Source organism: Ursus maritimus, unplaced genomic scaffold (genome assembly GCF_017311325.1).
Source record: "Ursus maritimus isolate PB19 unplaced genomic scaffold, ASM1731132v1 scaffold_10, whole genome shotgun sequence".
In the NCBI taxonomy this organism is placed as follows: domain Eukaryota; kingdom Metazoa; phylum Chordata; class Mammalia; order Carnivora; family Ursidae; genus Ursus; species Ursus maritimus.
Window position 1 is genome coordinate 63,329,938 of NW_024423344.1, and position 19,489 is coordinate 63,349,426.

General features: G+C 36.3%; 1 protein-coding gene across 1 annotated transcript in view; it reads left to right on the forward strand.

Annotated features, from left to right (window-relative positions):
- Positions 1-19,489, forward strand: part of GPC6 (glypican 6) — a 1,044,955-nt gene that overhangs the window by 354,023 nt on the left and 671,443 nt on the right. The gene's annotated exons all lie outside the window — the stretch shown is intronic.

Genomic DNA, 19,489 nt, shown 5'->3' on the forward strand with positions numbered 1-19,489 from the left:
AATGCCCCCTTTTACCTTGCAGTTCAACTGCATCTGAATTTGATTTTTATGAGAATGTCCTTATCGCACTACTGTAAAATTGCACCGAAGTTGTCAAGTAGATCAACAAACTGTGTATAACATTTGTTGATATGACACTTGGTGATATGTAACTCCCTGGGGACTAGCATACTGTTGAGACATGACCCTTTCATTCGTTTTCAAGTATTCACAACACTTAAGATAGGTTAGTTGATGAACGATGTTTCAAAAATACAGACAATGAAAACCAGACTGCTAGCTTTATATATTATACTATATATGTAAATATTATATTTTACATAAAATATATACTATATACTGAGAAAATATGTGTATATTCAAAATCCTACATATTGACAGAATAAAAATTTGTCAAGTGTGACTTTTCCCACCAAAACTGGGTTTTCACAGTCATTTGAGACTTTTTTTTTTCCTTTTGAAAGTGCATCCCAAATGTAAAAACTATTGAAATGTTTGAGTCTCATTTAAAAAAAGAAACAAATAGCATCAGCTGTCTTTGGATATAAAGTAATAACTTTCTTTCAGGAGCACCTGTACTTGCTTTCCAAGATACACTTGTCATTTTCGCTTAACAACTCCAACAAGATCCTTTTATTGCCATCTGTGTCTCAGGCAGCAGGCATTTCTGGCTTTATAGTTGGAAACAAGAGTCAAAGTTACAGTTGAAGTTGATTAAAGATGACAACAAATTATAACCTTATACAGAAACCAGCAATGACATGTTTTACCTTGAGAATGGACTTTCTAAATATGAAACCATGGAAGAAGGTGTAAAGTTCATTTATTTTGTATAATAATGTGTCCAAGTAACTGGTTAATAATGAGCTCAGCTTTATTTCCCTAAGATAATAATTAATTACTTATTCCAAAAATATTTGTATAAGTTCATAGCAAAGTAGCATATGTGTTTATATCAAAATATTCATTGACTCAACCAGTGTTTATTGAGCTCCCCTTGGGCTAAATACTAGATGCTAAGGATTACAGCAGGAGAGAATTTTAAAAAAGGCAAAAGAACAAAATGATCAGCCATTGTGCTAGATTTTCATGGGGGGAGGTATAAATGATAAAGAAACCAAAAAAAAAAAAATATGTGATTGGTCAGATAATACTACATGTGCAGAGGAACCTAGAGCAGGGTTGGGATGGTGAATTAATGGGGCAGGGGAGTATTTTCAGTTGGGCACTTAGGGAAGGCCTCACTGGAGGTGCCCCTGAGCTCATCACCCCAGCAGGAAAAGCACAACGTGCAGAGGCCCCAAGGCCAGAGAATGCTTGGAGAGATCCTTGAGCTTTAAGAACACCTTTGTGGCTCTGCTGGGTGCTGTGCCATGCAGCAGGAAACAGGGCCCCTTTGGAGAGCCTGGGACGATCCTCTGAGCCTTGTGGATAAATGAAGTTTTTGAAATTTCCCCAAGTGAAATGAGAAGTTACAGCAGAGTTTCATAGTTGATAATGTTATCTGACTTGTTTCGAGGATAGATTATGGGGCCAGGGTGAAGAGTAGAAGCAGGAAGAGCAGCCAGGAGGCTATTTAAATAATCTAGGAAGGGCAAGAAGGTGGCCTGGACCACGGTGGGCTCATGAAGGTAGGGAGCATAGTCGGATTCTACACATATTTGGAATGAGAGTGTACAAAGTTTGCTGACGGTTTGGTTTTTGAATGTGAAAAAGCAAAGGAGTCAGGGATGATGCCAAGTTTGAAACTGTTGCTCATTTTTGGCCTGGCAAAGCTAAAATGAATGATCTCTTTCAGAAGGTAAACTTATGTCCTAGGAGTTCTTAAGCTGAGGGGGTTTGTAGACAGAACTCACAGATTCTGCAATCTGGAATGGGAACGTTTCATCTTATTATTGTTATTTAGAAATTTAGCATTTTCTTTCATTATTTATGTAGATAACAAACAACTGCAGAATTAGCAATATCTGTAGCTTCATCACCAGTAGAATTCACACATATATTCATATTGCATTACAATTGGTGCAGATATCTCAGAATGTCATTTACACTCCTCACTACTTCCCAATAATTATCAGCAATTAGATCTGCTGCCAAACCTTATTATTTAATGTGTGAATAAGGCAACCCATCTATCACAATTAAAAATATCTTGGTAACTTCAACTCAGCATAATTGTTTCTTTTGTAATTCTGTGTGTTTTATTTCAGAGGCATGTTTTAGACATTATTCTGAGAAGATTTCCATGGGCTTCAGGAAAATACCACAGGGGTCCATGGCACAGAAAAGTTAAAAACACTTCTTTCAGCCATGTGCAATAGCACATGTGTTGGAGAGTATGCCAGTGTGCACTCTCAAAGGTAATATGGATAGTAATGAAATGATCGATAATTGTGTACTTACTATGTACCAGGTACATTATCTAATTTATTTCCTATTGCAAACCTGAGGCAGAAGTTATCCCCATTTTTTATAGAAGAAAATTGAGGCTTAGAAAGGGTAAGTAACTTCCCCTAGGTCATACACCTTGTAAGTGAAAATTCAAATTCATGTCTGTTTCCTAGGTGTATGCTCTTAACTACCAAAATAGACTGCTATCCACCATGGAAGGATCAAAGCTAATGATATAAAATGGCCCATAGGAATTCTGTTTCAAGAACAGCTGAAGCACTCTCTTGCCACTTGTTGGGGAGAAGGAATAAAATAAAAGCAGCAAAGGAAACATTCTCCTACTGCCAAGAAAATATTTCCTTTCCTTTTTTTGTGTGGGGGAGGGCAATGAAAATAGCATTACTTTTTTTCTGATTCTTTAAATCATGCACATTCATTGTAAAGTATTCGCACCATTCATAAAGATGTAAGGAAAGAAGGAAAAGGTCCACTGAAATGCAAGTCTGTGAGCCAACCACCATTAATGGTTTGGACACCAACCAATCTTTCATACATCTCTTTATATATGTCTGTATGTTTGTGTATATATGTTTGGGGGTCAAATAGCATATAACTTTTAAAAAATGAATATTATCCCCTGCCTCCTATCCTGTCTTCACAATTGTATTCGACTCCTCTAGCCATGTTATTCACCTAACGCGTGTCCTCCCCTACGTAGGAAAGCTTTGAAAGGACACAGACAGGATCGAGGCAACCATTGAGTGAGAGTACGTGTGGGTCAGCATATAAGGGTGTTTGCCAGCTGTGTTCCATCCAGACTGTCTGGGTTTGGCTCACTCACCAGTGCTCATTATCCAACTTTGGGCAACATGCTTAATGCCTCACGGTCTTACTTTCTTCATCTGCACAATGGGGATAACAATACTCTTTACTTGCCTGAGTGATTGTGAGGCTTCAGTGAGTCATTGCATGAAAATTTTGTGCAAGAGGATATGGTCAGAGTCAGAAGCTGTGGCTATTGAGTTGCTGTCTGGCAGTCCCATCAGGCTCCCTTCATCTCAGCGGGTAGGTCCAAGTCACGTGTAAGTGGTTCTTGGTTGACTGGAGACAACCAGCAGGAGAACCCAAAGTCTACCTTCAACCCCAGCGTATTAGTAACATTCTCTGCATTTTATTTATAAAGGACAACATTGTTCCAATTTCAGAATATATGAATATAATTTTTAATAAAATAAGTGATATAATACATAGATTTGTTTTCAGGAATAAAATAATGCATATCCACATGAACAATCAATTTATAGTGAGGAGGTAAAAAAAAACATCTAGTTGGGTATTTTGATAAACTAAGTTTTTCAAGTATTTCATTTCTATTTCTCTGACTAGAAACTTGTTAAGAAAATCAGTATTTCAGGCCAGTCCTACCACTCACTCTTAGATTTTTGTGTGCTCCAGGGCTGGCCAGGGGCTATAGGGACCAGTGCTTTTTACTAATTGCTGTCAGGTGGTAGTTGAAAGATTAAATCACAAAAGAGGAAGAAAAACTAAAGGAAACAAGGCATAATTTGTTAGGTAAGATTGTTCCACGGCATTCTACCATTTTGCTAAGAATCCCAGCGCTGGCTGGCAGTGGTTTGATCAGCTTTAGTATATTATGAGAAAAGCACGAAAGGAGAGATGTTACAGAATTCTAAGGAAAATATTTACTCTCTAACTAAAAGAGGTTCACACCTGTTTTCACTTGATCTGTGAGCCTCACTTAAAACGTGTTTTCATTACGAATCTGGAAAATGTCAGAGAATGAACTTGGCAGGTAAGTAGGTTGGAAACTATTCTATTCATTAAAATAGAAATGGATGTTGTATTCGTAGTTTTTTAGTGATGATTATATTTTTGGCCCCTCTAAGTTCATAGGCAACGAGTGCCTTGAATTTAGTGTTCATTGTTTAATATACTTATTTTTATTCATCCACGATGTCTCCTCATTGAGCATTTAGTGTGAAAGCATATTCATGATTTAATAGACTTCAAACAAATCTCTTGTCAGCCTCCACATGTTATTTACTGCCTCCTGCAGCCCATTCTGTCCTGTGGCTGAGCTTCTTCACTTCAAAGCCATAAGGCTATTCAGACATTCAGTATTCCTGAGTTGAGTTTTTCTCCATATATCAGCATCCTCCTGTTCTCAGTGGTACATTGAACTTCTGTCTTCAGAAGACAGGCATTAACGATTCCCATGTCCTTGTTGTGAGTGGCAATTGATCACTTTAAACTATGTCATCCCATCAGCTTGTAAATATGGAATACATTACTTTTCACTAAATACATTATCCTGTCCAGTTCCCCACTGAAGCTTACCTCCTGCATTTCAACCTTTTTGGCTTATGAAACTGGTCTGTACTTTATTTCCCTTAGAGTTAGCTACTTCATTATTTTAAAAAGTTTATACCTTCTCTAAGGTTGGAAATCACACTTCTTCTGGGTCATTTTTAAAATACCAAACAGGGTCATTCTTGAGACTCGTCACTGGAGGATAGGTGTGTGTGTGTGTGTGTGTGTGTGTGTGTGTGTATGTATATACACACACACACAATATATATATATATATACACACACACACACACACATATGTGTATATATATATGTATGGATGTATTATTATTCTGATTTACCTTAATATACTATTTCCACTGAAAGCCACTTCTTAGCCATCTTAAGATAATTACGTGTGTATCCACGTCCTAGAATTACAGCTTAATTTACAACAGTGATCATTTAGAAAGAGCCCAAATGTCTAACAATAGGTAGTACTCACATGCATTATGGTATTTTTATATCACGTAACAGTCGTGCTGCTGAAGAGCAACGTTTATGTTTTAGGGAAAGTTAATGGAATAGGAAAACATCCACTGTATGGTATTAAAAGAAATAAGCAGATTATATCTGTGTCTACAGTAGGATTACAGGATAATTTTTAAGACTCTAGGTCGGCAGAGGAATTAAAGGGAAAGAAGTATATTAAAATAGTAATGGTTAACGATCAGCGAGGTGAGGTTGTGGGTGACGGATTCTGTTTCTATGTTTTGTTTTTCTTCTGTATTGTCAGCATGTATTGCTGTTCTAATCAGCAAATAAATTAATAAATAAATGGTGGTCCAGAAGCTGACTTTTCTTTCCTGCATTCTTTCCCCAAATTAAGGAGTTTGGTGGAACCTAGTCAAACGTGGTTATATTCAGTGAACCCTCTGATTAAACACACAGCCAAAATTCTTTCAGAATTCCAAAGAATTTTCCCTTGAGAACAGGTCAAAGCAAGAGAACAAAAGCAGGGGGTTACAATATTGGATTGTAGCAGAGCAAGAACTGGAAAGGTACAGGGGGTGTGGGAGTGGAGAGGCTAAGAATGAGGGCCAGGGGGGAGCAAGGAGTGTGTAGCCACAGAGCCTGGCCTGTGGGCAAGGGCCAAAGGAAAGAATCTCACCTTGGAACACAGCTCAAATTCTGTTTTTGAAAATAACCTGAACTCAATTGCTCATGATCACTTCCAACTTAAAATTTGGTGAGATTCTACCGCGTTCTTTTGCTGGGTGTTTTGTGAAGGACTTATGTTTTAAGTAGACATGAAAGCATGAAAAATGATTTTAAAAGATTTGTATTGGAAATGTAGTATGTGGTTCTGAACCAAAGGTTACATAGTTGGTTATGTACCAGAATGACTTCCAGCTAACAGAGAAGAAATAAGAACCATTGTTCCGAAACCGATAGAAGAGCCCCGCTGTGCTTTTGGCAAAGGGGAGCCAACTTGGAGAGGTTTTGGGCTTTTTTAATAACCCGGGAATTGATCATTTCTCAGTGAACAAGCCCTCGCCTGGCTTGCCAACAAGGAACAAGGGAGGCTCACTGGACGTTTGATTGAAATCCCATCTTGCTCTGCAGTGTTTTAGAACGTCCTTGTGTTTTATCTTACCCTTCACTGTCTGGGGAAAATAATATGCTACTCATGGGTGTATGTTTACAAGTAGAAGACATGGTTTATTTCTCAGTTCAGAGCACTTCTGGATTTATAATTAGTTGCTGGGAAGTAAATAATGGTATGCTTTATTTTGAATTAGCATGGGTAAATGGTAACAAGAGATATATCTCTTCTATTCTCGAGGGTGTCTGTACATGACAGTTCTTTATCATTACGCTAAAGCACACATCTGCTGGCCATTTCAAGGGAAAACAAAACACTATGAAAGGCAAATCTAGCTCCCATATCCCCAAATCCTCACAGTTTGCAGAAGGGAAGGTGCCCCAAAATATGATGGGAATTATTTCTGTTGGAATGGTAGTCTCTTTGGATATTTTTAACAGGATTTTTAGTTTTAAAAGTCTATCAGTTTATAAGCAAACAATGACAAAACCCAAAACTATTTTCAAAAGCTAACCTCCCTCTATTAGTAGTATAGAATTCAGGAATAAAAAGAGGATTAAATTATAAATTAGAGGTATACTTCTTGTCATGTCACATAATATGACCCCATAAAATAGCTCATGAAATTACTAAAATTTACTAAAATCACATTAATCAATGTGATTAATGACCTGAATTAACTTGCTAGGATTTAGTAAGATTCATTGAAATGGTCCCAACCTAGGTTTGTCATTTATATTCTGTTTTTTCATTAATAAGTATAAACTAAAGAGTGAAAACTGTGGATTGTTTGTAAACTAGCCAGCAATGTACTTTAGTCAGTTTTTCTTGGCAAATTCACATTTAATGTCATCCATCACCAGAAATCTGTTCCATAATGATGTCATCAACAATTTGGGATGAGAAAAAGCTACGAAAAAAAGTTGAAAGAATGCAGATGGGAAAGTAATTCCTGCATATTTCATTCACCATATGTTTCCCCCACCCTGACTTTACTTATTGGGCTATCAAACTAAAATCCTCATTTGAATATTGTAGTTGTGTAAGTTTATTTTAATTTTTCCCCCATAATGAATTATAATGGTAATATTTTCTTGTTGGGCTGTTTCATTAAAATATTAATTAGGTCCTATAACTTGTAAGAAAGTTATCATTGTAATTTTAGATAGAAGTACCAACAAGTTTAACTGCATCCCTGGTATCCTGTATCCTGATGTCCGATGGAGTAGGGGATAATCAGGCTTTTTGGTTACCTGTTATCATGACATGAAGAAAACCAAACAACAGACAAAACTTATGCTTAGAAAGCAAAGTAACAGTGAAATCCTCCTTGACCTTGCAATGGCATTTATGCAAAAACACAGGACTAATGCCATGTCAACGTAAGTGTATGTGACACTCCCATTAAAAAGTATTCAATTACCCTAGAGACCCACTGACTCATAGATTCTCTGTACATTAATGGGGTTATCAAGATATGGTCTTTGAATTTCTTTGACTGTCCATCTAAATTTAATAAGCTGAACTATGTTTAAATACCATGTATGAGAGCTAAACAACTGGGTTAATTATGTGCCCAAATATATGCAAAATTCTATTTTATATGTCATTCAAGCATTGATTTATTTACAGTTGAGAACCATTCTTATATGGATAAATGTGTAAATGCTTTTTTATAATACGGATGTTCTTTTAGTAAATCATTATTATACACCTCTTGTGTACAAGGATGAGCCATGCTTAGCTATGTCTTCACTGAGGGTACCGTCTGTAGGGGAGATAAAGCATGTGCTGAAATGTCTACAGTACGATGTAGAAAGTGGTCAGCTTTATGAGAAAGTTAAAGAAAAAATGAAGGAGCTGTTGGTATTGAGAAGGAAATGAGACTTAGCTGGGGTGGAGTATTACAAGGAACTCATGGGAACTTGGGCATAGCCTTCATGCTGAGGCCTGCTGAGACGAGGTATAATTTAGGATGTGGACAAGCTGAGGGTTTTCTCCCAGCTAGGTCATGTCACTGTGCTCCTGAGTCATGAGTGTTCTTGGGGTCCTCCTCATCACGGTTATTAAAGTTGTTTTAATCTGTGATTCTTCTATTACTGTCACTCCAGTTCACTTACTTCAAGTCCCATGTCTTTTGCTTACTCAAATGTCAGTTTCTTCATTATTTCAGTTCACTCCTGGCTTTTTCATTCTCACCTTTCAGTTCTGGCTCCTCCTTGGACCAATAACCTGGCTCTCTCTGTCTCTCTTTGTTCAGAGTCCTGAGAAACCATTGCATGGGTCATTGTTACGGGTCACCACCCTGAGTGGGCAACCTATCAGTTTGTGTCCTTGGGTCAGATGCCCATCTCGGGTGCTGTGACCTCCAGCCAGAGATATGAAAACAAATATCTTGCTGCATGAACATGGGCCTCGTTCCTTGGGCAGGGAGAGTGAGGAAGAACTCCTTCCTAAAGGTCCTGTGGGTATGTTGGCAGCTATTGAGGAGGTGATTTGGGGAAGGCATTATGGAGGAAAGGATATATAACTATCTTCATCGACACTCTTGCCTCCTTTTTTTCTGCTAAAATGGCAGAGGTGCTCCTTATATACTTCAAGGCCAACCCGTTCACCTCTGCCCATCCCCTCCCACCTGATAAGAGATGCTGCTCCTTGGATTGTTTTTCTTTTTCTCCCTTGAATTCCTGATAGGATCTAAGAGCGGAACAGAATGGAGATCGCGCATGATCTTAAAACAATCCACAACTCTACATGCTAAGAGAGTTCCTAGAGCACACCTGTAATCATGTATGATAAAAGCATGACCTTCTCATGTAGCTTGTTCCAATAAAGTTACTGAAGAGAAAAAGAAACCAACTTTTGAGTGTTGACTTTACCAATATATAAGAATGAAGTGATGGTAGTATTTAATATAGTCACAAAGGAAATAAGGAATAATTCTCTTTACTGAGCTTATCGCATAATATTAGCAATATATCCTGGAGTGGAAGTGATGTGTTTTGATCATCTGTGATTATGTTTGGCCTTGTTTAGGTGACACTTTATTATCTTTAAACTGAGTCACAGATCCTTAATGGTGTCTACACTTAGGATCTGATATAAACAGTATTCTACATAGACTAATAAAAAATGTTTGTACTACCACAGCCTAGCACATAGGAGCAGTGCATAAGCTGCTGACCATGGTATTTTATACTGGACCAATTCAGTATTCCATTTACTCTAGTTCAGGCATTAATGTTCATTAAATAAATACTCCATATGTTACTTTGTAACATACACCCAGATAATGCAGAGTCACATGATTGGAAGATACCTAAAAATTGTGTAGTGACAGCACACATCTAATGTCAAACTTCCTTCTGCCTCTTGATGTTGAGCTTCTTTTGAATCTCTTCATTGTTGGAAAATACAGCACGTAAAGGCTTGGTCCCTGTTAATGGCAAGATAAATAATGTAAATGGTGTTATTGTTGATTCGGGCGTCATTATTTTTCCTTTCAAAATTTTTGAGAATAAGATCAATAGTTGATGAGTGACATGTAGTCATCTCTTTCTACATAATCATATGAGCAAGTAATATCAAGTTAAACCATTTGAATCTACTGTTTTTTTTTTTTTTTAAAGATTTTATTTATTTATTTGACAGAGATAGAGACAGCCAGCGAGAGAGGGAACACAAGCAGGGGCAGTGGGAGAGGAAGAAGCAGGCTCATAGCAGAGGAGCCTGATGTGGGGCTCGATCCCATAACGCCAGGATCATGCCCTGAGCCGAAGGCAGACGCTTAACCTCTGTGCCACCCAGGCGCCCCTGAATCTACTGTTTTGTGCATTGAATATCATCATATGTCAGCAATTTCATATGGTTTAATGTAGTATGTTTTAAAAGTTATTTTGTCCAGCTCTTTTCCTTAACTTCTTTTTTTATGAACACTGGTGTTTAATTTTCTGAAAAATTTTTAATTTTATTTTTATTTTATTTTTATTTTTATTTTATTTAATTTTCTGAAAAAGAAATCACACAGTTCGTGGAATTTTTTTCATTTGAATGGGTATAGACAAACTATAGATTGTATTTTCAGATGTAATGAAAAGGTCTATGAAAGAATGGTGAGATTTTGATTCCCTGCTGTTTATGACAATGGTTAGACTCTTAGGCCAATTTAGCTTCTGTTAAGTTTTATGAAATTTCTCTTTGGCTTTCTTCCTTAAGAACTCCAGAATTATTCTGGAATGCAAATGAAGTACCACATATGTATATAGTTAAAGGCAGCTGTCTGCTTCAGTTAAAGAATCCTGACTCATTATGTTTATGTACACCAGAAATCTATCATTATAGGAAGAAAGGGAAGCAACTCCTATCATGTGGTCGAAATGCAATATTTTAAATATCCAAGGTCTTTTGTAACTTTATTTCACAGTACATTATGGCTTCAATATCTACATACAGTTCGGTGACTAGATTACCATATTTTAAGAATTGCATGATATTATCTTCCTTCGAATAAAATAATAAACTCTTCAGGAATAGACATTGCAGTGAAGTTATTGTCTAAGAGAAAGAAAAAAGGAAATAAAAATACTTTATGAGAAATTCATATTTTTCATAATTTTCAAGGGTCAAATTATCAAATAATTGGATCCCCAAACTTTTGCTGCTATGCTTCAAATATGCTTCAAATAATGCATACTAAATCTTCACTTTTTGCTAAGATATAAGGAATCTGAATCGCTATAAGGTAATATTCTTGCCCAAAACCTCTAAATATGGTTTGATTGTCCCAAGTAGATTTTAATAAAACAATGTGAGCAATGTTATAGATATAGGTACATAATTGGGCTTCAAAATAAAGACTCTTACCATTAGGCTCTTTGCTCAGAAGGGAAGGGAGTTTCAGGAAAATCTATTATAGATGTCTTAGGCAGTACTGGGACTTAGTGAAGTGTCAAAAGTATCTCATTCTGATACAGCCAAACCTTAGAATGAGCCTTCCCTATAATCATGCTCCCCAAAGAAATGGAAAAAAAAAAAAAATCCAGAGCTGTGAATTTAAATATGTAATATATACTATATTTGCAAATATATACACACACACACACACACACACACACACACACACACACACACTTCGTAACACATTGGAAAGACATGGAAAATATAGGCAGGATTCAGTTTGATAAAGAAAAGAATAATGTCAAGGGCTATATGTACATAGCAAAATTCTGACCATAATTTTTGGAAGCAAGTCTTTGATCACATCCATTTTCCAAGACTGTCAGTAGCCACTGAATAGTCAGATGAAAGGCCACATATGCTTGTTGTTTTTTTTTTTTTTTTTAAACATTCCTAGTCAATTCAATAATTGGTTAAGGTTAATAGGCATCTGAAGTATCTTAAGTTCAGTCCAAGTACTTGAACGCATGGAAGATTCATGAGTGTACCTTTGGATGATTGCATCCTGTTCTCAGGCCTGCCATCATTTCCTTCAAAATCACATTTTTTTGAACCTGCTTCTGTGTTCTCCGCTGATACACTGTCAACACTCATAACTGCAGGTTAGCAGCTGTTCCTGCTGTAAGACTTCCTTGGAAGATGCGCATTCATAAGGAAGTGTTAAGTATATGTGAAAAAACGAAAGAAGTCTGCAACTATTAGAGCTTTCCTCAGTGTCTACATCTCAAGATCGTGTACAAACTCAGGAAAGGCTACTCACAAAACATTTTTAAGTCCACGCTGCGGTATGTTTTCTGTTGGGTTAAATAAGGCGCAGGACATTTGCATGAGATATTTAAAACGCAGAAAATTATTCAGGTGGTTTTGTTAGAAAGTCCAAAACACCTGAATCGGTAGGGTTCCCTTCATTTTTTTTATCTAGTTATTTTAGGAAATAAAGACGTGCTTTGTAGATTCTAAAAATTTTGCTTTGTAGGTTTTTTTTTTTTTTTTTCTTTAAATGAAACCGGAGAATTTATTGAAAAGAAAAGAAGCCTGTCTGTTTGAAAAAGCAGCTAAGCTTCAGGAAGATCAGTGGCATAGATAGGCCTTGGAGGCAACTGCACCCAGGGACTTAAATGTCACTTTTCTCCTGTGCTACAAACTCTCTTTCTTTACAGCATGTAAATCTTGGCTGCAAAGTCCTTTTGACATAGTGTACAGGTTCAGCTACGAGGGAGAGGCAAATCATTCTTTTAGACCCCCATTCAGAATTCCCTTAACATAATCCATACAACCACAGACACTCAGCTCCTTCCCGAAGGGACATCATCCAGACGAGGCCTTGCATGTGGAAGGGAGGAGGAAAGCCAGTCTTTAATCTCTCTGGGTGCTATCCTTACCCCACCCATTCAGGCCAGACATATCACCATCCTACAGACTAAGTGCTAAATCAATGGTTTTCAAACCTGGCTGCCCATTAGAATCACCCCGGGGAGTCATTAACTGATACCAATGCCTGTACTCCATTCCAGACCAATTAAGTCACAATCCTTGGGCATGGGGCCTGGTCATCAGTATTCTTCTAATGCTCCCCGGATGATTCCAGTGTACAGCCAGGATTGAGAACCCCTGGGCTAAATGATAAACTTAAACCTAATGGAGGAAAAGCAATATAACCACCATAACCACCATTAAAACCCCTGTTTAAGAAAAGGAAAACCATAGAGAAGTCCTAATTGATCTTAGACATTTTAAATCTGTTAGAGTTGACTTTTTCCAATAAGTGGTTCACAAGAAACAAATTAACAATACATTTTGCCTCTTCCTGTTTGTCTAATTTAAAGATTTTATAGAAACACCTTAATATATTTCCCTGTCTTCTCGTCCATGCATATTGATTAGTGGTGAATTTCTTTGTAAGTTTTCAATATCTGGTTGATCTTGTTTACAAGGTTACATTAATACATGGAACTCAACAGTGATCCCCTCTAGTCTCCACAAGAGATTTGTCTCCTGTCCTTCCCCATGGCCTCCCCCTTACTCCCTCTCTTTTGCCAGCACACATCCGTAACCCTACAGCCATCACTGAACTCAAGTAACGGAAAAAGACCATGCCCCGAAACTCAGCCAATATATTCGGGTATGTTAGGTATCGAGTGATGTTTTCTACCACTCTTGTGGGAAGTTTGATTTCCTTAGAGTGGAAGGCGGACGTGTGGCTTTGAGTTTGTAACTTTCCCCCACCTTCTGTCCTTGAGGGAGCTCCATGTAGGGAAGATGGGCCCTGTATTGTCTCCCCCAAGTTCTGTAGGAAAAACTGGGTTTAAACTTCAGAACTGATTTGCACTCCCTTCCCCTTCAAGCATTTAAAGTAATCTTTTTCAAATGATACATCCTATGTCTGAGTCAAATATGTTGGCATTAAATATATGTGCAACAATATGGATATTTTTGTTTGTTTCAGGAGATATTTGCTAAGACTTTGAATATCACATTTTGTGTATATGCTAGAACACTATTTGACTTTCAGAATAAAAATACATCTGCCAAAGGGAATGATTCTACTTGGAATAGTTAAGCTATTTTAAATTTAGGTTAGAATAGCCTACTTTTAAAAGTATAACATTTATGTTTCTTTATATGCAACTCATAATATTCAAGTACTTAGGCAAAATGCTAGAATACTGATTCAAGAAGACACACTGGTATCCTGAAATCGTGTCCATGCGCCTGGCACATTTATACATAAAGCTGCGGCTTTTAGAGAGAGAAGCAGACACTTTACTTAGGCAGTTGTCAGAATATGATGAATGAGGTCAGTGGTCTGCTAACCTCAATTGCTCTCCCTTGGGCACCATGGGCTTCTCTGAAAGTATCCTATAGTTATCAGTAACATATGTGAATTTGTCTGTTCCATGTCTGTGACATCCTAGAACGTATTAGGCCTCTAGAAGAAATCTTGTAAAATAGAAGAAATTGCATGTGCAATTATATTCTTCCTTCAATAAGGATATACAGAGGTCATGATAAAGAGAAACGAGTACCAGAAAGATAATTGAACTCCAGAAAATAAGTATGCAAATGAATCTTTATTTCTGGCAGCTCATCGTGTCATTCCTCATGCATGTTTTCATTTTCTTAATTCTGAATAACATAGGTATTGCCCCGAGTACTTTATGTGGATTTTTACATGTAATATTCTCAATTCTATAATGTTTATGGTTATATATATATATATATATATGATATATCCAATATACATGTTATAATGGGTATATATATATGAATAAATATTATAGGAATAATATCGGCGTAAGCATGTAATGCATTATTCATATACACACACACAAACATTTTTCTGATGCAGAGATCGATTCAAGGAGGTTAAGGAAATGAAAGTTTATTGTCAAGTGATATTAAGTAGATTAAAACCCAAAGCACCAACTTAACTTCTTTCCAGCCTTAGGATAGCCAACTCCTCTGGGAACCATTAGAGGATCAGAAGTTGGTAAGCAATAAAAATAGTTTTAGTTACTTGTAATTTTATCTCAAAGACGTCCACAAAGCTGAGGCATTTTACAGTTGGACAGGCCATTGAGAGATGGTTTTGTATTCATGCAACATCACATTTCTACTTGTCTAGAGGAATGAAACTTTCTTTTACCCCGACACCCATCCCGATGTTTCACTACTATCACAGCCTGGAAAGAGTGCATTACTAATGCAAAATTTGCATTTCCCATGTGGTTTCAGCTCATTTGTCCTTTTTCTATGTTTAGAGGAAGTAAAGGTCAGATGGTATCATTCTTTGTACTTTATATGTCGGACCTCCTTTTAAGTTTTTTTTCCTCTTTCTTTTGCTCAGATGCACTGTTTTCTTTTTTCCTTATAGTTCTTTGATTTCCTCTTAGCTCTGATCCACCAATGATTGTTTTTGTACTTTAAGTAATTATTTTTAAAGAAAAGAAGGTCGATCTAGAGTTGTATATTTGGGACACCTCTGATTCCTAGACATGGCGAATGGGTTAGGTCAGGTAGCTGTCCCAAATAAAACTGATGAGTTTTGGACAGACATGCTTTTGCTGTAAAATGAAGTCAGGAATATTTCTTTAAAAGCAAACTGCCAAAATGAATGTTGAGCCACCATCACAACCAGATAGTTTATCAGCCAGTGTGACTTAAAAATCTCATGCCTCTGTGATTGAATAACAAGCCACCGTTTCCTTTTTTACCCAAATATATGAACACAAGTGCTTCCGTCTGCCATGCGTACCCTTGGCCACAGTTAGATGACTGAATTATAACTGAGTCATGCATGTGCTGAGTTTTAACAGAGTATTCCTGCAGGATCCAACAAGGATAAAAATTGATGTCCCTCTTGAAACAGAGTGGTGCAGATGGTGCAGGTTTATAGCTGTCTCCAAATACCAAATGCCAAACTGCTCCTTTGATAAGGCAAGGTGGTGTAAAGGTTTAAATATAGCCTCTTGGTGGAATGTCAGTGAATGATGGGTCCCAGTGACAAACATACCAAAATGTTCTCTGTTTAAACATTTTTTACAACCATGGTTGTGGAAATTCTGTATCAAGGAAATTATGCACAGGGGAAGGAACACGAGACCTACCTTGAAAATCTATGTGTGTACTAACAAATCAACTACATTTGAAGGAGGGAATGACACACTGGCAGCTAGTGTAGTCAGTATTTTTGCAAACACCTGCCGTAAGTGGGATCTGAAAATGTTATGTTAAACCTATAAGACTGGCCTTTATGTAACAACAGCAAGGGGAACTTGCTTTCTGAAATTAGGTTAGTTATCTTTTTATGGCAAAGCTTCCATGTGAATGTTTAATGCTGGTCTTCTAGTATGAAAATTGCATTTATGTCATAGAATGGTTAATTTGATAATTTTACCTTACTGTGGGTGTATGAATTTGAACATATGTATATATATGGATTTGGTTTATTTTTAATACATGTATATCATATTCCTTTAAAAAGTAAAAGGGCTGCTGGTAGTGATATCTATCTTCATTCTATATACTAGAGAAATGAACAGTAAGAAATAGAATTTTAAAGTATCTGAGACCTTGGTTTTGGTTTGTTGTTGTTGTTAATAAAACTGGCCAGAGGGCTATAAGGAAAAGAATTATATAGAACAGTAGACATATATAATAGTTTAGAACCTTCCCAGAATTCACTAGTGAATTGATTAAAATTATCTTAGCTAATTTTGAAATAAGTTTGAAGGGAATATATTAAAAAGAAATGTATTTTATATCTATAGTGTCAGCAAGTAAATCAATACAAGGAAGTTATCAAATAATTTTGAAAGTTGTATGCAGCTGTTTTTGTAGCTAAAATAAATGATTACCAATTAAAACGTTCTTTTACAGCAGACTTATGGGTATTCCAATGAGAATAATGTTAAGAAAGGAGCATTCCTTTCATTATGACTATACTACTGTCTCTCCTATATCTGGACCACTGAAACAGTAAACTCACCAGAATGTTCCAGGAGAAGATGATGTTGTATTTCCATATATAATCTATATTCTGTTCAGACTGTTGTATTTTCTCTAATTTTTCCTTCTTAGGGTTCCGGTAACCTAATTTGTCACAGTTTTGACTCATCTCTGCTTTATAAATCATGGTGGCTTATTGATTCCAGGGGATATGGATATCAGGGTGGACTCGTGAGGGTGTATTTAACACCTGCAATAAACCCAGCCAAATAACCCTCAAGTTAGTGGGTTTAAAAAAAAAAAAAAAAAACTACTTTATTGTGGTTTAATATATGTAAAAATACATTTTAAATGCAATATTTGATGAGTTTTGATAAATATTATCACTGGTGTCACCATAATCCAAATCAATATTGAGAATATTTCCATCACTCCTAAAATTCCTTCATTCCCCAATTTTAGTCCTTCCTCTCAGCCTTCACTTCAGCAAAGCACTCGTCTGACTTATCTCACAATAGATTGTTTTCGCCTATTCGTATAATTGGTAGCACATAGTAGATGCTGTTTTAAATCTGGCTCCTCTCATTTAGCATATTGGTTTTGAGATTCTCTGAACTATTGCATAAAACAGTAGTTTGTTCTTTTTAAATATTTGAGTAGCATTCTCGTGTAGCAATCTATTATATAGTAAGTTCATTGACTCACTGTTATTTCTGGTGATTTTGTAAGCATATTTAACTTTACAAGAAAAGGGCAAACTTTTCTTAGGGTTTGGACATGTTACACTAGTACCAGCAATGCATGTTTTCAGTTGTTCCACATCTTCACCAATGTTTGGTAATGTCAGTTTTTGTCATATCTTGTTTTCACAGTTACCAAGATGGCCATATGGTTTTTCACTTTTACTTTGTTAATATGATGGGTTACATTGAGTGAGTTTTAAATATTGAAGAAATCTGTCCTTCTTGGATAAACTCTACTTTGTCATGATATATTATCATGTTGGTATATACTGTGAATATTTTATTGAGAATTTTTGTGTTTCTGTTCATGAGGGAGACAGGCCTGCAATTTTCTTTTCATATGGTATGGTTGTCAGGTTCCTGCAACAGGATTTTGCAAGCCTCATAAAATAAGTTGGAAGGTTTTTTTCTCCTGTATTTTCTGGAATATATGTATAATATCAGATCAGTATTATTTGTTCCTTAAATGTTTTATAGAACTAAACAGTGGAAGCATATGGCTCTGAAGTTTCTCAATGGGAAGGTTTTCTTTTTTATTGCAATTACAATTTCTTTGATAGACATAGACTTTTCACATCTACTGTTTTCTTGCTTCAGTTTTGACAAGTTGTACATTTTAAGGAATTTATCCATATCCTAAGTCGTCAAACTTGTTAGCATAAAATTGACCATAATAGCCCCTTATTTTTCTTTTAAAATCTGTAGGGTCTCTAATAATGTTTTCTCTTCCATTCCTCACACTGATAATTTATGTTTTTTCTCTTTTTCTTGATTAGTTTTGCTGTCTTTGTTATTTATTTGATGCTGTCCCATTTTTTTTTTGAGTATCTGTTTATCTTACTTGCCTTTATTATATCATTTTAGAGATTGAATTCTTTCTGTTGACCTGTCTTCAAGTTCACTGATTTTCTTCCATTATCTCTAACCCATTGTTAAGCTTTTCAGAGTTCAAGTTTTGCTTTTCAGAAATTTCTTTTTCGTTTTTAGAATTCCTATTTGCTCCATTTCTCTCCTGAATTTCCCTATTTACCTAAGAACTATTCAGTAATATTTATACAATAGTAAATACTAGAGTAGTAACTACAAACAACAAAAAACCTGAAGTTGAAGCAGTTTTCAGGCAGCAGTCTTTCCAGGAACGATCTGGCTTAATAAGAGTGATTGCTCTTAGAGGCCAGAGAAATTGACAAGTGATTTCTTTCTAGTTCATGACCATGTAACAGTAGTCAAAAGACATTAGCAACTAGATTATTTTTATTTCCTGTGCTTCCCTCCACCGTGCTACTCTTTCCCTATCTTACACAGGGCCCTGCTACTGGTCTGTCTGGGAGTTATAGCACCAGCAATTTTAGTACTGAAAGTACTGAGTCCCAGAAACTTAATTTCTTAGCTCACAGTGATCGGAAGGATTGGTCATCTGATTTATATGTGACCTGAATTGAGTCATTCAGTAATGAAATTTTTAGTCTGTAATTCTCTTAACTGATAGAATATTTTTTAAAGTACCAGTGTGGGTTAATAATAGCAACTATATACAGATATTTATTTTTTTAAATTCTCACACAAACTCAACCTCACCTTATCAATGAGTTAATTGAGGTACAGAGATATTCAATAATTTGACCATGGTCTTTAATTTGTGAAATAACAAAGCCAGAATGTCTTACACTACCTGTTTTGTTACCCGTCCCTTGCTGTACTGTCTCAGGAAGTACCTTAGAATAAACATATTTTCTTTTTTGAACTTCAGATAAATTGTGCAATGGTGTGTGTTTGTGTGTGTGTGTGTGTGTGTGTGTGTGTAAAACATCTATAAAATTAACAGTGCATATTAGTACAGAGGGCATGGGATTGTGTTGGAATAGAGACAGGGTTATCCATTCGTTGCATGTTAGAAACTTTAAACAGTTCTCTTTGAATTCCCACAGTTAGCATGGCATTGGTTTTGTAATTCAAAGGACAGAAATATGGAAAATAATAATTTTCCCTCTTGAATATAAAGTACGTACCTATTTTTATTATTCTAAGTAAAGTT